The sequence below is a fragment of the Suncus etruscus genome, chromosome 5 (genome assembly GCF_024139225.1).
Source record: "Suncus etruscus isolate mSunEtr1 chromosome 5, mSunEtr1.pri.cur, whole genome shotgun sequence".
NCBI lineage: Eukaryota > Metazoa > Chordata > Mammalia > Eulipotyphla > Soricidae > Suncus > Suncus etruscus.
In genome coordinates this window covers 17,505,465-17,519,797 of record NC_064852.1, presented here as the reverse complement: position 1 = coordinate 17,519,797, position 14,333 = coordinate 17,505,465, and the positions used below count along the sequence as shown (strand labels likewise).

The window sequence follows — 14,333 nt, the reverse complement described above, 5'->3', positions numbered from 1 at the left end:
ACCTTACTTCTCCATGTTGTCTCTGGCTTCAGTCCTGGTGACTTTATTTATTTATTTATTTATTTTTTGGTTTTTGGGCCACACCCTGTGACGCTCAGGGGTTACTCCTGGCTATGCGCTCAGAAGTTGCTCCTGGCTTCTTGGGGGACCATATGGGGCACCGGGGGATCGAACCGCGGTCCGTCCTAGGCTAGCGCAGGCAAGGCAGGCACCTTACCTCCAGCGCCACCGCCTGGCCCCGACTTTATTTTTTTTTTATTTATTTATTTTTTTTTGGTTTTTGGGCCACACCCGGTGACGCTCAGGGGTTACTCCTGGCTATATGCGCTCAGAAGTCGCTCCTGGCTTGGGGGACCATATGGGACGCCGGGGGATCGAACCGCGGTCCGTCTCCTAGGCTAGCGCAGGTAAGGCAGGCACCTTACCTCCAGCGCCACCGCCCGGCCCCGCCGACTTTATTTTTTAAATCACACTTGGCTCTGTTCTCAGGGATTATTTCTGGTGGGCTCAGAGGACCAAATAGGGTGCTGGGGATCAAACTAGGGCCAACCACCCCAGTAGCTGCAAGGCAAGCATCCCACCCACTGTACTATTTCTCAGGCTAGAGTTCTGGTCCCTTGAAGAGAAACCAGACTGGCTTAACTGATGGCAGCTGAGGACCAAAAAGAGTAGAGACTGGTGACGTGGAAACTGGTCAGTGCTTACCCATGCTCTGGCCTCTGTGTGCTCCCCTCCGGGAGGGCAGCTTCAGCTTCTGGAAAGAATCAGAAATGGAAAATTCGTGCTAGAAGGGCAGCTGGCCTTAGTCCAAACATCACTCTCTTCAGGGGGTGGCTAGCGTGCCTCAGTCCAGATCTGTGACCTTCTAGAAGGTCACTTCTAGCTCCCAGCTTATAGTTTCTCTGCAAAATGAGCTGCTGAGGTTCCTGGAAGCAGGGAAGGTGCCGGGTTCAAGCCCCAAAACCAGCAAATGGGTGCTTGTGCTGTTCTGGCCCCTGCTGAGGGCTGAGGCTGTTGTTTTTATTGTTACTAGAAAGTTGAGTCCAGGCCTGGCAGGTTCCTGGCTGAACCCGGTGGGAGCCACAGGACTAACATTGCATTTATCAGGACCAAAGGAAGGGGTGTGAGCATTGTAGGGGGTCAACACACACACACACACACACACACACACACACACACACACACGCACGCACGCATGCACGCACGCACACACTCTGCATGCATGAGCACGTGTGCAAATATCTCTATCTGACCTATTAAAGGAGAATTATTTAAAAAGCTACAAGTAGGGGCCTGACTGATAGCATAGCTGTAGTCACTTTGCAAGTGACCGACCCAGGATGAACCCTGGGTTCGATTTTCAGCATCTCATATGGTCTGCCGAGCCTGCCAGGAGCGAATTCTGAGTGCAGAGCCAAGAGTAACCCCTGAGCGCTGCCAAGTGTGGCCCCAAAACCAAAGGAAAAAAAAAAGAAAAAGAGCTACAATTAGGGGTCTGAAAGATAGTGCAGCGGTAGGGAGTTTGCTTTGCACGAGGCCAATCCAGGAAGGACCTGGGTTCTATTCCCGGCATCCCATATGGCCCCTGAGCCTGCCAGGAGCAAAAAAAAAAAAAAAAAAAAAAAAAGAAGGAGCTACAATTATATGGCCTTTGCCTTGCACATGACCAACCCAGGTTCAATCCCCAGCAACCTATAGAGTCCCCCAACTCAGCCCACCAAGAATAATTTCTTAGTGCAGAGCCAGAAGTAAGGAAGGCCTGATCCCTGCTGGGTGTGGCCCTAAAACAAAACAAACAAACAGGCGCCGAGAGATAGCATGGAGGTAAGGCGTTTGCCTTTCATGCAGAAGGACAGTAGTTCCAATCCTGGCATCCCATATGGTCCCCTGTGCCTGCCAGGGGCGATTTCTGAGCATAGAGCCAAGAGTAACCTGAGCGCTGCCAGGTGTGACCCAAAAACCAAAACAAGCAAACAAACAAACAAAAAATGCCACAGTTATAAAATATGATTTCTGGGAATAGTGACTTGTCTCCCTGCCCCCCGAGGACAATATCGGTCTATGGGAATTGAGAGCCTTGTGGGGGGAGTCCTGGAGGGAGGTGGGAGGAGATCTGGCAGCTCCTGCTGGCCAGCCTGAGTCCCCTGGGGGCCCTTGTGCCTCACCCTCTGAATAAGACCCAAGAATGTGGACCAGGCTCCAGGGCCTCCAGGAAATGGGTTCCTGACATAGCCAGGGAACTGCAACTGAGACACTCTGGAAACAGCTTGGGTGGGGTGCTGTGTGAGGGGATTTTGGGAGACAGTGGGAGGACCTCTGACACCCCAGGTCCTGCCCCCATCTGCACCTAACTTGCATCCACTTTAGGCTGGTGACGCCAAGACAGTAAAGGGTGGCCCTGAGAATGGTCTTAGTGCAAAAACTTTCCTCCTACCCTTGGACCAAAGTGATAACACAGTGGGGAGGGCATCTGCCTTGGTCTCAACCCACCCAGGCTTGACCTCTCACATCCCTTATGGTTTCAAGCAGCTCGAGAGTGGAGCCAGGGGTCCGGAGAGATAGCATGGAGGCAGGGCGTTTGTTTGCCTTGCATGCAGAAGGATGGTGGTTCGAATCCTGGCATCCCATATTGACCCCCTTGAACCTGCCAGAAGCGATTTCTGAGCATAGAGCCAGGAATAACCCTGAGCACTGCTGGCTATGACCTAAAACCAAAAAAAAAAAAAAAAAAGGGGGGGGGTTAGATCCAGGAGTAAGCTCTGACTATCACTGGGTGCAGCCCCCCAAACAAAAACAAAAGCAATAAAACACCTTCCCCACACTTTCCACCATTTCCGGGTATGTGAACATGGACAGCCACATGGACTGCAAGCTTTTCGAGATTCATTGCATTTGACGCTGATTTCAGCCCCTTGGCACTAGGTACTTTGGGGCGAGGCCTATGCTCATCTTCTTAATCCCCCGGAATATTTTCATTTTTCTGGGAAGAAAATGTCACGAGCTGGTGCCGGATAGATAGCATGCAGAAGGACGGCGGTTCAAATCCTGGCATCCCATATGGTCCCCTGTGCCTGCCAGGGGCGATTTCTGAGCATAGAGCCAGGAGTAACCCCTGAGCGCTGCCGGGTGTGACCCAAAAAAAAAAAAAGAAAAAAAAAAAAAAGAAAATGTCATGAGCTTTAAACAGCCCCACCCTGCCCCACTCTGCTTTCCATCATGAGGGATTTGCCTGGTCTGGACATTTCCCATAATCACAAGCTCTCTGGCTTGCAGGGCTGGTTTCTCTCCCCAAACTTCAAATTTTCCCAGACCAACCTCTTGTATTTATTTCTACATCACGCTTCATGGTGGCCCCGTCAGTGGTTTTTTCCTAGCGCCGAATCTCTGGCATGGTTTGATGATTACACATAATTTGGGGTGGTTCTGTGGGGACACCCCAAATCTCATATCGGCAAGGCCGAAATGATAGCACAGTGGGGAGGTGTTTGCTTTGTGCGTGGCCAACCAGGGTTCAGTCCCCCCGCATCTCATATGTTCCCTTGAGCTTGCCAGGAGTCACTTCTTTTTTTTTTTTTCTTTCCTTTTTTTCTTTTTTTGGTTTTTGGGTCACATCCCACAACATTCAGGGGTTACTCCTGGTACTGTGCTCAGAAGTTGCTCCTGGCAAGCTCAGAGGACCATATGGGATGCCGGGAATCAAACTCGGATCGATCCCCGGTTGTCTGCATGCAAGGCAATAGCCCTACCCACTGTGCTATCACTCTGGCCCCAGAAGTAATTTCTGAGTGCAGAACCAAGAGTAACTCCTGAACACTGCTGGGTGTGGTCAACAAACAAACAAACAAAATTTCAGGAGGTCACTTCAGGGTTGATTGATTTCTAGCTTGAATCACATTGTATGTCCTGGGCACACATGTGGTATGATCATACTGCAGCATCCTAGGCCACATGTTCTATGTACATGGGATCTGGACCCCACCACCCTGTCCCTCAGTAACTGTGGATTCAGGCAGGGATGAAGGAAAAGAAAATTAGTCCAGACCTTTGCCCCTTGTCTGCAGGTGTGTGATCTCCCATCTTGGGAAAGAATTTCAAGAGACAAAAAACAAAGCAAAGCAGTTTTTTTGTTTGTTTATTTTGAGATGGTGCTCAGAGGTTACTCCTGGCTCTGCACTCAGGAACCTTATGGGACCTTATGGGATGCCAGGAATCAAACCCGGGTCTTTTGTGTGCAAGACAAACACCCTCCCTGCTATGCTATGGCTCCAGCTCCTCGCCTGGGGCTTTCTATGTTGCTAGACTTGAGAGAAACGACCTCATTCTTTGTTTTTTTGGGGGGGGCCATCAGGACTTACTCCTGAGCTCAGGGAACTATATGGGGTGCAGGGCTCAAATCTGGGCCAGCCATGTGTCCTATACTCTGGATTGTCTCTCCAACCCTTTCCCATAATGTGCTCATGTGTTACTCTTCACTTTGTACTCAAGAGAGATCCATGGTGGTTGGGTGGTATAGGGTGCTGGGAATCAAACCCTGTTCTGTCCAAGTCCAGAAAGCACCTTACTTCCAGCACTATCTCCAACTCCTTTTCCATATTTTTGGGGGTCCACACCTGGCAGCACTCAGGGCTCTGCACTGAGAAATTACTCCTGGCAGGCTTGTGGGGTGCCAAGGATTGCACCTGGATTAGCCACATGCAAGGCAAATGCCCTATCTGCTGTGCTATCATTCCAACTTTCTCTTTTCCTTTATTTTTGGAGGGGGTGCTCACCTGGGGTGCATAGGGACCACACCAAACTGTACTGGGGGTGTAGCACTTAGTTGTGAGCTTGGCAAGGACCTTTAACCTTTGTACCATGGGTGTGGAGGAGCTTTTTCATATTCATTTTTTTCAGGAGAAGTGGCTGCACCCAGTGGTGCTCAGGACTTACTCCTGGCTCTGAATTCCTTGGCATTTCTGGCAGGATTCAGAGGATTATATAGGATTTCGAGGTTTGAAGCCAGGTTGGCTGTGTGGAAAGTAAATGCCCACTCCATTGTGCTATTGGCCCCTGAATGTCTTTGGTTTGAGGTGTTAGTTGGTTGGGTTTGTTTTTTTTTTTTTTTGGTTGGTTGGTTGGTTTTTTGGGGGGTCGGCATATTTCATGTGATGCTCAGATCACTACTAGTGGTTGTGGTTATGGGGCCTCAGCCTCCTGCCTGCAAAAGTGCTCCAGCAGGTTAATCCACCTGTAATGGGGAACATCTCTCCCACCTCTGCGAATGCTGGGTGTGAGGACAATGTGCAGTGACCTCAGACAGTTCCCCCCTGGTCTACTGCCCACAGGAGGATGGTATCATTGCAGAGGGCTGTCAGGAATGAGCTTGGGGAGGGAGCGGCTGGGCTGGGCTTGGATTCTGCCCGTGGACAGCTTGCAGGCTTAATCCTGCAAGCTCATGGGTAAACTTCATGTGTCTGTGAGCATGGGTGCTGGTAATATGCAAACCAGGGGTTGGAGCCATAATACAGCTAGGAGAGTGTTTGCCTTACATGCAGCCAGGGCCAGGGCAGTGGCGCAGGATGGCAGTCAACTCAGGTTCAATCCTCACCATTCTATATGGACCTCTAAATACCATCAAGAGTGATGTCTGAGTGCAGGAGTAAGCCCTGAACATCGTCCCCAACACACCAAAAACAAATAAAAAAAAAAAAAAACAATCTGAATCCACTAAAATCGCACCATCTTTCAGTTCCAACTTAGTGATTCTCAAAGTTGGGATCCCAGAGCCAGCTCCCCATTATCATGTCTGAGTTCCAGTTTGCTCAGCAAGCAGTGGCACAGAGTATGTCCATAGGTTTTCCAGGAGCCTGGCAGGCAGGAATGAAGACTCAGAAGCAAACTTGTCGGGCCCGGAGAGATAGCACAGCGGTGTTTGCCTTGCAAGCAGCCGATCCAGGACCAAAGGTGATTGGTTTGAATCCCGGTGTCCCATATGGTCCCCCGTGCCTGCCAGGAGCTATTTCTGAGCAGACAGCCAGGAGTAACCCCTGAGCACCACCGGGTGTGGCCCCCCCCAAAAAAAAAAACCAAAAAAAAAAAAAAAGAAGCAAACTTGTCGCTTTTTGCTGGGCTTTATTTAATTCAATAGCCACAAAATGAAATTCAAGTGGGTTGGAGAAGTAACACAGCAGATAGAATTAGTGCATGTGGGGCTGGAGAGATAGCATGAAGGTAAGGCATTGGCCTTGCATGCAGAAGGACGGTGCTTCGAATCCCAGTATCCCATATGGTCCCCGAGCCTGCCAGGAGCGAGATCTGAGTGTAGAGCCAGGATTAACCCCTGAGTGTTGGCATGTGTGGCAACCCCCCCCCCCCCAAATAATTAGTGCATGTGCCCAGCCTGGGCTCAATCTCTAGCACTACTTTGGGTTCTCTGAACACCACAAACCACCTCCTATGAGGAGTTGTCCTTGAGCACAGAGACAGGAGTAAGCTCTGAGCAATGCTGTGCGGAACTTCCAACAAAACAAAACAAAACAAAACCCCAGAAAAGTTAAGGGGTGTGAAATGGTGCTATTGTTGAGCATTTGTCTGGCAGGTATGAAGCTCTGGTTGTTGTTGTTTTTTCTTGGGGGGGGGGTAGGGGTCACACTCGGCAGCACTCAGGGTTACTCCTGGCTCTGCACTCAGAAATTGCTCCTGGCAGGCTCGGGGGACCAAATGGGATGCCAGGAATCGAACCCAGGTCTGTCCTGGACCAGCCACTTGCAAGGCACATGCCCTTCTGCTGTTCTATCTCTCCAGCTCTGGGTTTGATTTCTGGTGATCCATCATCCTCTGAGCATTCTGGAAGTGATCCCAGAGCACAGTTGATGTGACCCCCCCAAAAAAAAGACAAAAATAATGCCATAACTAGGCCCAGAGTGATCCCCAGCCCCTTTGGGGGTGGAGTTGTGGGGAAGGGAAAGGAGATTCCAAATAGAAGATACAGTGAAAGGACATTTGTGGCCAGCAAGGACAAGAGCGTGTGACTGAACGAAGTTAGGAGGAGTTTGGAGAAAACCATATGGGGCCAGATGGGATGGGCCGAGGGCCATGCACAAACTATGGGTTTGACTCAGTGCAAGATGAGAATCACAGATCACAGCAGAGCCCGAAGCAGAAGATGGACATGATTCGCCTGTTCAAGCAACAGAGGAAACGCCTGGATTCTTGGGCCCAAATGAGTCAACGATTGGGCACAGCCTCCCTCCGTGGGGAGGGGAAAATAGCTGCTCACAGATCCAGATCAAGGACCTCTGAGCTAGTCGAGGAGCCAGAGGGCCCTGCTTATTGGGGACAGAATGAAAACTTCCAGGAGCTGGAGTGATAGCACAGAGGGCAGGGGAGGGCGTTTGCCTGGCATTCAAATGATCTGGATTTAATCACCGATATCCCATATGGTCACCTGAGCACCACCAGGAGTGATCAATGAGTTGGAGAGCCTGTTATTAACCCCTGAGCATCACTGGCTGTGCCCCTCAACCCCCCAAAAAGAGCCTAGGAAATGATGTGAAAGGCTGGAGTTGTGCTTTGCAGGCCAAGAACCTCAGGTTGAATCCTGGGCACACACACAGTCCTCTTAGCTGCTATAGGTTGTGCCTGGTGGTCCCGCCCACCCAAAAGTATATAAACTCCCAAGGAAGGTCTTTTATTGGCTCTGATTGAACCTATCACCATAGCCCCCAAGTTAGAATGTTATAATTAGTTGGTGTTATAATTATAGGCTGTTATAATTGGTTGGCCACTGATTGGTTACAGGATGCCAGGCAATGGGAGTGCTTTTCTTGTCGGAGGGTGTAATTTCCTTAAGGAAAGTAGGGATGAGAATTGAGCTGTCTGGGCTGGTCAATAGAATTCTTTCTTGTATCATACCTGAAGTACCTGGAGGCCCTTTGAAGAGTGGATGCACTTGAGGGTCATTGGGATTTGCACTGTTCTAATTTTTTGTTTGTTTGTTTTTGGGCCACACTGGGCGTCACTCAGGGGTTATTTCTGGGTCTCCAATCAGTGATCACTCCTGGTAGGTTCAGAGGGATATGGGATGCAGTGATCGAACCCGAGTCAGGCTCGTGCAAGGCAAATGTCCCACCTGGTATGCTATCACTCTGGCCCCTGCTCTGATATTAGACTTTCATGAATCCTTGCTTTTTGCTTGTTTGTTTGTTTTGGGGTCACAACCGCCAGCGCTCAGGGGCTACTCCTGGCTGTCTGCTCAGAAATAGCTCCTGGCAAGCACGGGGGACCATATGGGACACCGGGATTTGAACCAACCACCTTAGGTCCTGGATCGGCTGCTTGCAAGGCAAACGCCGCTGTGCTATCTCTCCGGGCCCATTTTCTCTCTTCTTTCTATTTTCTCTTTTCTCTCTTCTTTGTCCTTCTCCTCCTCCTCCTCCTCCTTCTCCTCCTCCTCCTCCTCCTCCTCCTCTTCCTCCTTTTTCCTTCTCCTCCTCTTCCCACATCCAGTAGCTCAGAGATAACTCCTGGTTCTGCACTTAAGGATTATTCCTGGTGGGCTTGGGAGCCCCTATAGGATGCCTGAATCATCCCAGATCAACTGTATGCAAGACAAGCTCTTTACCCACTGTCCTATTGTTCTGGTCCATGTCTTGGTTTTTGTCACTGCGTTTCTCCTTCATGAGCTGGAGAAGCAACACTCACTGGGGTCAGGACCTAGAGGTGTGACCACTTCCTGGTCTCTCTTAGGTCTCTGAAGTCACACAATGTAGCCTCTTAGGAGGGGTCTGAGCCACAGGAAACTGAAGAGAGGTAAGCTGGCAGAAGCCAGGCATACAGACATTCAGCACCCCTCCAGCAAGGAGGGGATAAAATCACAATGGAAGAAATCTCAAGGCTTTAGTTTTGGTTTCCTGGGTATTTTTTGTTCTTCTTTGTTTGTTTTTTTTTTGGAGGGGGGTTTGGGTCACACCCAGTAGCACTCAGGGGCTACTCCTGGCTCTACGCTCAGGCTCAGCAGGCTTGGGGAACCATATGGGATACCTGGATTAGAACCACTGTCCTTCTGCATGCAAGGCAAATGCCCTACCACTGTGCTCTCTCTGGCCCCTTGTTCTTTTTAAATTTTATTTATTTATTTATTTATTTATTTATTTATTTATTTATTTATTTATTTATTTATGTTTGGTTTGGAGGTCACACCCGGCAGTGCTCAGGGGTTACTCCTGGCTCTCTGCTCAGAAATCGCTCCTGGGCCCGGAGAGATAGCACAGCGGTGTTTGCCTTGCAAGCAGCCGATCTAGGACCAAAGGTGATTGGTTCGAATCCTGGTGTCCCATATGGTCCCCTGTGCCTGCCAGGAGCTATTTCTAAGCAGACAGTCAGGAGTGATCCTTGAGCACTGTCGGGTGTGACCCCCCCAAAAAAAAAAAAGAAATCGCTCCTGGCAGGCTGGGGAGACCAGATGGGATGCCAGGATTCAAACCTCAATCCTTCTGCATGCAAGGCAAATGCCCTACCTCCATGCTATCTCTCCACCCCGTTTTTTTTCCTTTTCAGTCACACTAACCAGTCTCCTGTGGGGAGAGCAACCTCTGGCTCAGTGGCAGGTGGGGAGTGACTTTGCTTCTGGCAGCTCATGGCATCCATTCTATGCTGGGAATCAAATCCAAGACCTCACACATGCAAATTCCTAGTCCTGGTATACATATCTTTGTTGTTGTTTTGTTTTGGAGCCTCAGCCAGTGGTGCTTAGGGCTTGCTCTGGTGTTGTAAGTTTACTACACTCAGGAGTTGGTTCTGGCGGGGCTTGTGGGACTATATGGGATGCTATGATATTTTAGTTTTCCATATGCCACAGATGAGTGACTGCAAATGGTTGTTTTGTGTGTGTGTGTTTTGTTTGTTTGTTTGTTTTTGGGCCACACCCGGCAGTGCTCAGAAGTTACTCCTGGCAGGAATGGGGTACCTTTTGGGATGCCTGGGACCAAACCTCGGTAGGCTGCATGCCCTACCTGCTGTGCTATTGCTTCAGCCCCTGCAGCTAGTGTTTGTCCTCCTCCTTCAGACTTATTTCTCTCTCTTTTGTTTTTGGATCACACCCAGCAATGTTCAGGACTTATATATATGTGTGTGTGTATTTATTTGTGTGTATAATATATATATATCGGAGGAAGATTTGGGGTCAGACCCAGCAGCGCTCAGGGTTTACTCCTGGCTCTGCCCTCAGAAATTGCTCCTGGCAGACTCAGAGGACCATATGGAATGCTGGCAATTGAATTCGGGTACATCCCTGGTCGTCAATGTGCAAGACAAAGGCCCTACCGCTGTGCTATCACTCTGGTCCTTATTATTATTATTATTATTATTATTATTATTATTATTATTATTATTATTATTGCAGTTGCCAGAGATTGACCTCAGGGCCTCACATGTGCAAGGCAAGTAAGTTCTTCAGAACAGAGTCCCAGCTTCAGCCTAAGCCTCACCCACTTTCTTCTTTTTCTTACAGCCAAGAACAAACCTGGAGTCAGAGAAAAATACCACCACCACCACCACCCAAAGTAAGCACCGTGCTAGTGGCTTTGTGTGACAGCCGTGGCCTGGGGGAAGTTCCTGGTCCAACCTCAGAGCTGACTGGTCTTACCTCTGTGTCAGCCTGGCTTAACTGGTTTGCTTGAGCGGTGACGAGAAACTTTTCTTCCTTGATCATGCCTCCTACGGGAACAGGGTCCCCACCAAGTCCCACTTTCTGGGACTTCAGGTAACAGCAGGTAATCTCAACTCTGCTGAGGGGGAGGGGACAGGGGTTCTCGCTTGGGGTTCCAGCATTCACAGGGCAAAAATGCTCCCTGGCCTGCGTGCTGGGGCAGAGGTACAACCACAGAAATTTTAATTTTGGGTTTTTGTTTTGTTTTGTTTTTAGTTCTTGGGTCACACCCGACAGCGCTCAGGGGTTTACTCTGCACTCAGAAATCGCTCCTGGCAAGCATAGGGACCATATGGGATACCCGAATTCAAACCACCATCTGTCATGGGTCGGCTGCTTGCAAGGCAAACGCCCTACCGCCCTACCGATGTGCTATCACTCTGGTCTCTTTTTTTGGTTTTTTTGGGTCACACCTGGCACCGCTCAGAGGTTACTCCTGGCTCTGCACTCAGAAATCACTCCTGATAGGCCTGGAGGTATCATATGGGATCCTGGGGATTGGACCTGGGTCCTCCTGGGTCGGCAGCAATGCAAAACAAATACCCTACAACTGTGCTACACTACGGTCCCAGAGATTTAAAAAAAATTTTTTTTTTGTTCACACCCGGCAGCTCTCAAGGTTTATTCCTGGCTCTTTGCTCAAATATCGCTCCTGGCAGGTTCAGGGGACCATATGGGATGCCAGGATTCGAATCACTGACCTCTGCATGCAAGTCAAACACCCTACCTCCATGCTATCTCTCAGGCCCCAGTTTTTAATTTTTTTTACTTTTTTTTTGTTTTCTGGGCCACACTGTTTCATGCTCAGGGGTTACTCCTGGCTAAGTGCTCAGAAATTGCCCCTAGCTTGAGGGGACCATATGGGACGCGGGGGGGGGGGGGATCAAACCGTGGTCCTTCCTTGGCTAGCGCTTGCAAGGCAGACACCTTACTTCTAGCGCCACCTCGCCAGTCCTTAATTTTTTACTTTTATTTATTTATTTATTTACTTGCTTTTTGGGTCACACCAGTTATGCTCAGAGGTTACTTCTTTCCTCACTACTTACTGACAGGCTTGGGGGACCCTATGGAATGCTGGGTATGAAACATAGGCAAGCTCAGTGCAAGGTAAATAAACACCCTACATTATATGCTATCACTTCGGTCCCCAGCCATGGACCTTTCAGTCAAGAAAGAAACTCCTGGGGCCGGGCGGTGGCGCTGGAGGTAAGGTGCCTGCCTTGCCTGCGCTAGCCTAGGACGGACCGCGGTTCGATCCCCCGGCGCCCCATATGGTCCCCCAAGAAGCCAGGAGCAACTTCTGAGCGCATAGCCAGGAGTAACCCCTGAGCGTCACAGGGTGTGGCCCAAAAACCAAAAAAAAAAAAACCAAAAAAAAAAAAAAAAAAAAAAAAGAAAGAAACTCCTCTCAAAAAAAAAAAAGAAAAGAAAAGAAAAAGAAAGTCACCCCCCCCCCCCAACCCCAAACCCCGCCTTATCTTGTCTGTCCTTGAGTTGGCAGTCTCTGTTCTCAAAACATCAGCAAGGAGAAGCAGGAACTGTTTCTACCCAGGACAATCAGTAACAATCAGTGACAATCAGATGCTCATTCTGGACACCCCCTGATTTTGTGGGTTCTGGCTGCGCCTTGATCTTGGGGAGTTTCAGGAACATTGTATCAGCTTATAAGCATCAATTATTTTTTCCATTTTGATGCATTTTTATTTGTTTTTGGGCCACACCTGCTGATGCTGAGGGCTTACTTCTGGCTCTGCACTCAGGGTCACTCCTGGTGGTGCTCAGGGGACCCTATGAGATGGCGATAATGAATATGGGTCAGCTGTGTGCCTGGTGTGTACCTTCCCCACTGTGCTATTTCTTCTGTCCCACTGGTTTTTTAATCATTGCTCTGAACTGTGAACGTCACGTTTGTAATGGTGCTGAGGTAGTTTTCTGTCTTGCTGTACCACCCACCCGCCCACTCCCACCCCCAGGACCCAGTGTCCTTCAATTAGGCTAATCAGCCTTTTTGTCCCTCTCTCCCTTGCCCTCCTGTCTGCTCCCGAGGAAATCAGTTTTGCAACCCAAGGCAAAGGGTTGATCATTGTTTCCTATTGTCTGTTCTCTTATTTGAGGGTCTTTTTTTTTTCTTTCTGGTTTTTGGGTCACAGCGCTCAGGGGTTACTCCTGGCTCTATGCTCAGAAATCACTCCTGGCAGGCTCCGGGGATCATACGGGATGCCGGGATTTGAACCACTGACCTTTTGCATGAAAGGCAACCACCTTATCTCCGTGCTATCTCTCCAGCACCTGGGGTTTTTTGTTTGTTTGTTTTGCTTTTGTTTTTGGGCCCACTCGGTGATGCTCAGGGGTTACTCCTGGCTATGCACTCAGAAATCACTCCTGGCTTGGGGGGCCATATGGGACGCCAGGGGATCAAATCATGGTCTGTCCTAGGCTAGCACGGGCAAACGCTTTACAGCTTGCGCCATCCCTCCGGCCCCTTATTTGAGTTTTTTGGGTTTTTTTTGGGGGGGGGTTTGGGGTCACACCTGGTGACGCTCAGGGGTTATTCCTGGCTCTCTGCTCAGAAATCACTCCTGGCAGGCAGAGGGGACCATATGGGATGCTGGGATCCGAACTACATTTGGTCCTGGGTCGGCCGCTTGCAAGGCAACTGCTCTACTGCTGCACTATCTCTCTGTCCCCTATTTGAGGTTTTTTTTTTTTTATTATTCCTTTATTTTAGTTGTCCATATGCCACAGATGAGTGATTGCAGCTGATATTTGTCCTTCTTCGGACTCATTTCTCTCATTTTATTTTTGGGCAGTGCTCAGGGCTTACTCCTGGCTTTAGTGCTCAGAGCTCACACCTGCAGTGTTCTGGGTTCCTTGCAGAAATCAAATTGCATCCTAGGCAAGCATCTAATTTTATTTATTTCTTTTTTCAGCCACACAAGACTGTAATCAGGGCTGACTCCTGGCTCTGAGCTCCATTTCTGGTGAGGCTCCAGAAACTCTAGGAGTTACTGGGGATCAAACCTGGATCGGGTGCAAAAAGGCAAACATCTTTTGTTTCGTTTTGTTTTGGGGTAACACCTGGTAGTATTCAGAGGCTACTCCAGGCTCTGCATTCAAGAATAATTTTTGGCTGGCTCTGGGAACCATATGGGATGTCAGGGATCAAATCCAGCGACTGTGTACAAAGCAAGCTCCCTATCCTCCGTACTATCTCTCCAGCCTGGAAACAGCTTCTTTTCTGAATTTGGTGTGTTTGTTTATTTGTTCTTTGGTTTTTAGGATACACCCTGCAGTGCTCAAGGGTTACTGGCTCTGCACTCAGTAATCACTCCCCGGCAGGCTAGTGGTGGGGACGATATGGGATGATGAGGATTGAATTCTAGTCAACCTCATGCAAGGACAGTATCCTCCATTGCTCCACCCCACCCCCGTGATATCTGGTCCCAATAGTAGATTGGACAGGTTGGGGGGGGGAAGCATTGCTCACATCAGGCTGGTATCAGGCCAGGTACAAAGGACTAACGCCAGTCAATACTAGCCAGGTGTAAGGCAAGTACCAACCCTGGTACTATCTGATCCCAATATGGTACATTTGGGGGGGGGGGGCGTGGATGTGGGGTGACCACACAGGGCTGTACTCCGGGTT

At 49.4% G+C, this 14,333-nt stretch overlaps 1 protein-coding gene across 1 annotated transcript in view; it reads left to right on the top strand.

The window, feature by feature from the left end:
• Positions 1-14,333, top strand: part of ASB6 (ankyrin repeat and SOCS box containing 6) — a 370,010-nt gene that overhangs the window by 239,124 nt on the left and 116,553 nt on the right. The window lies entirely within an intron of this gene.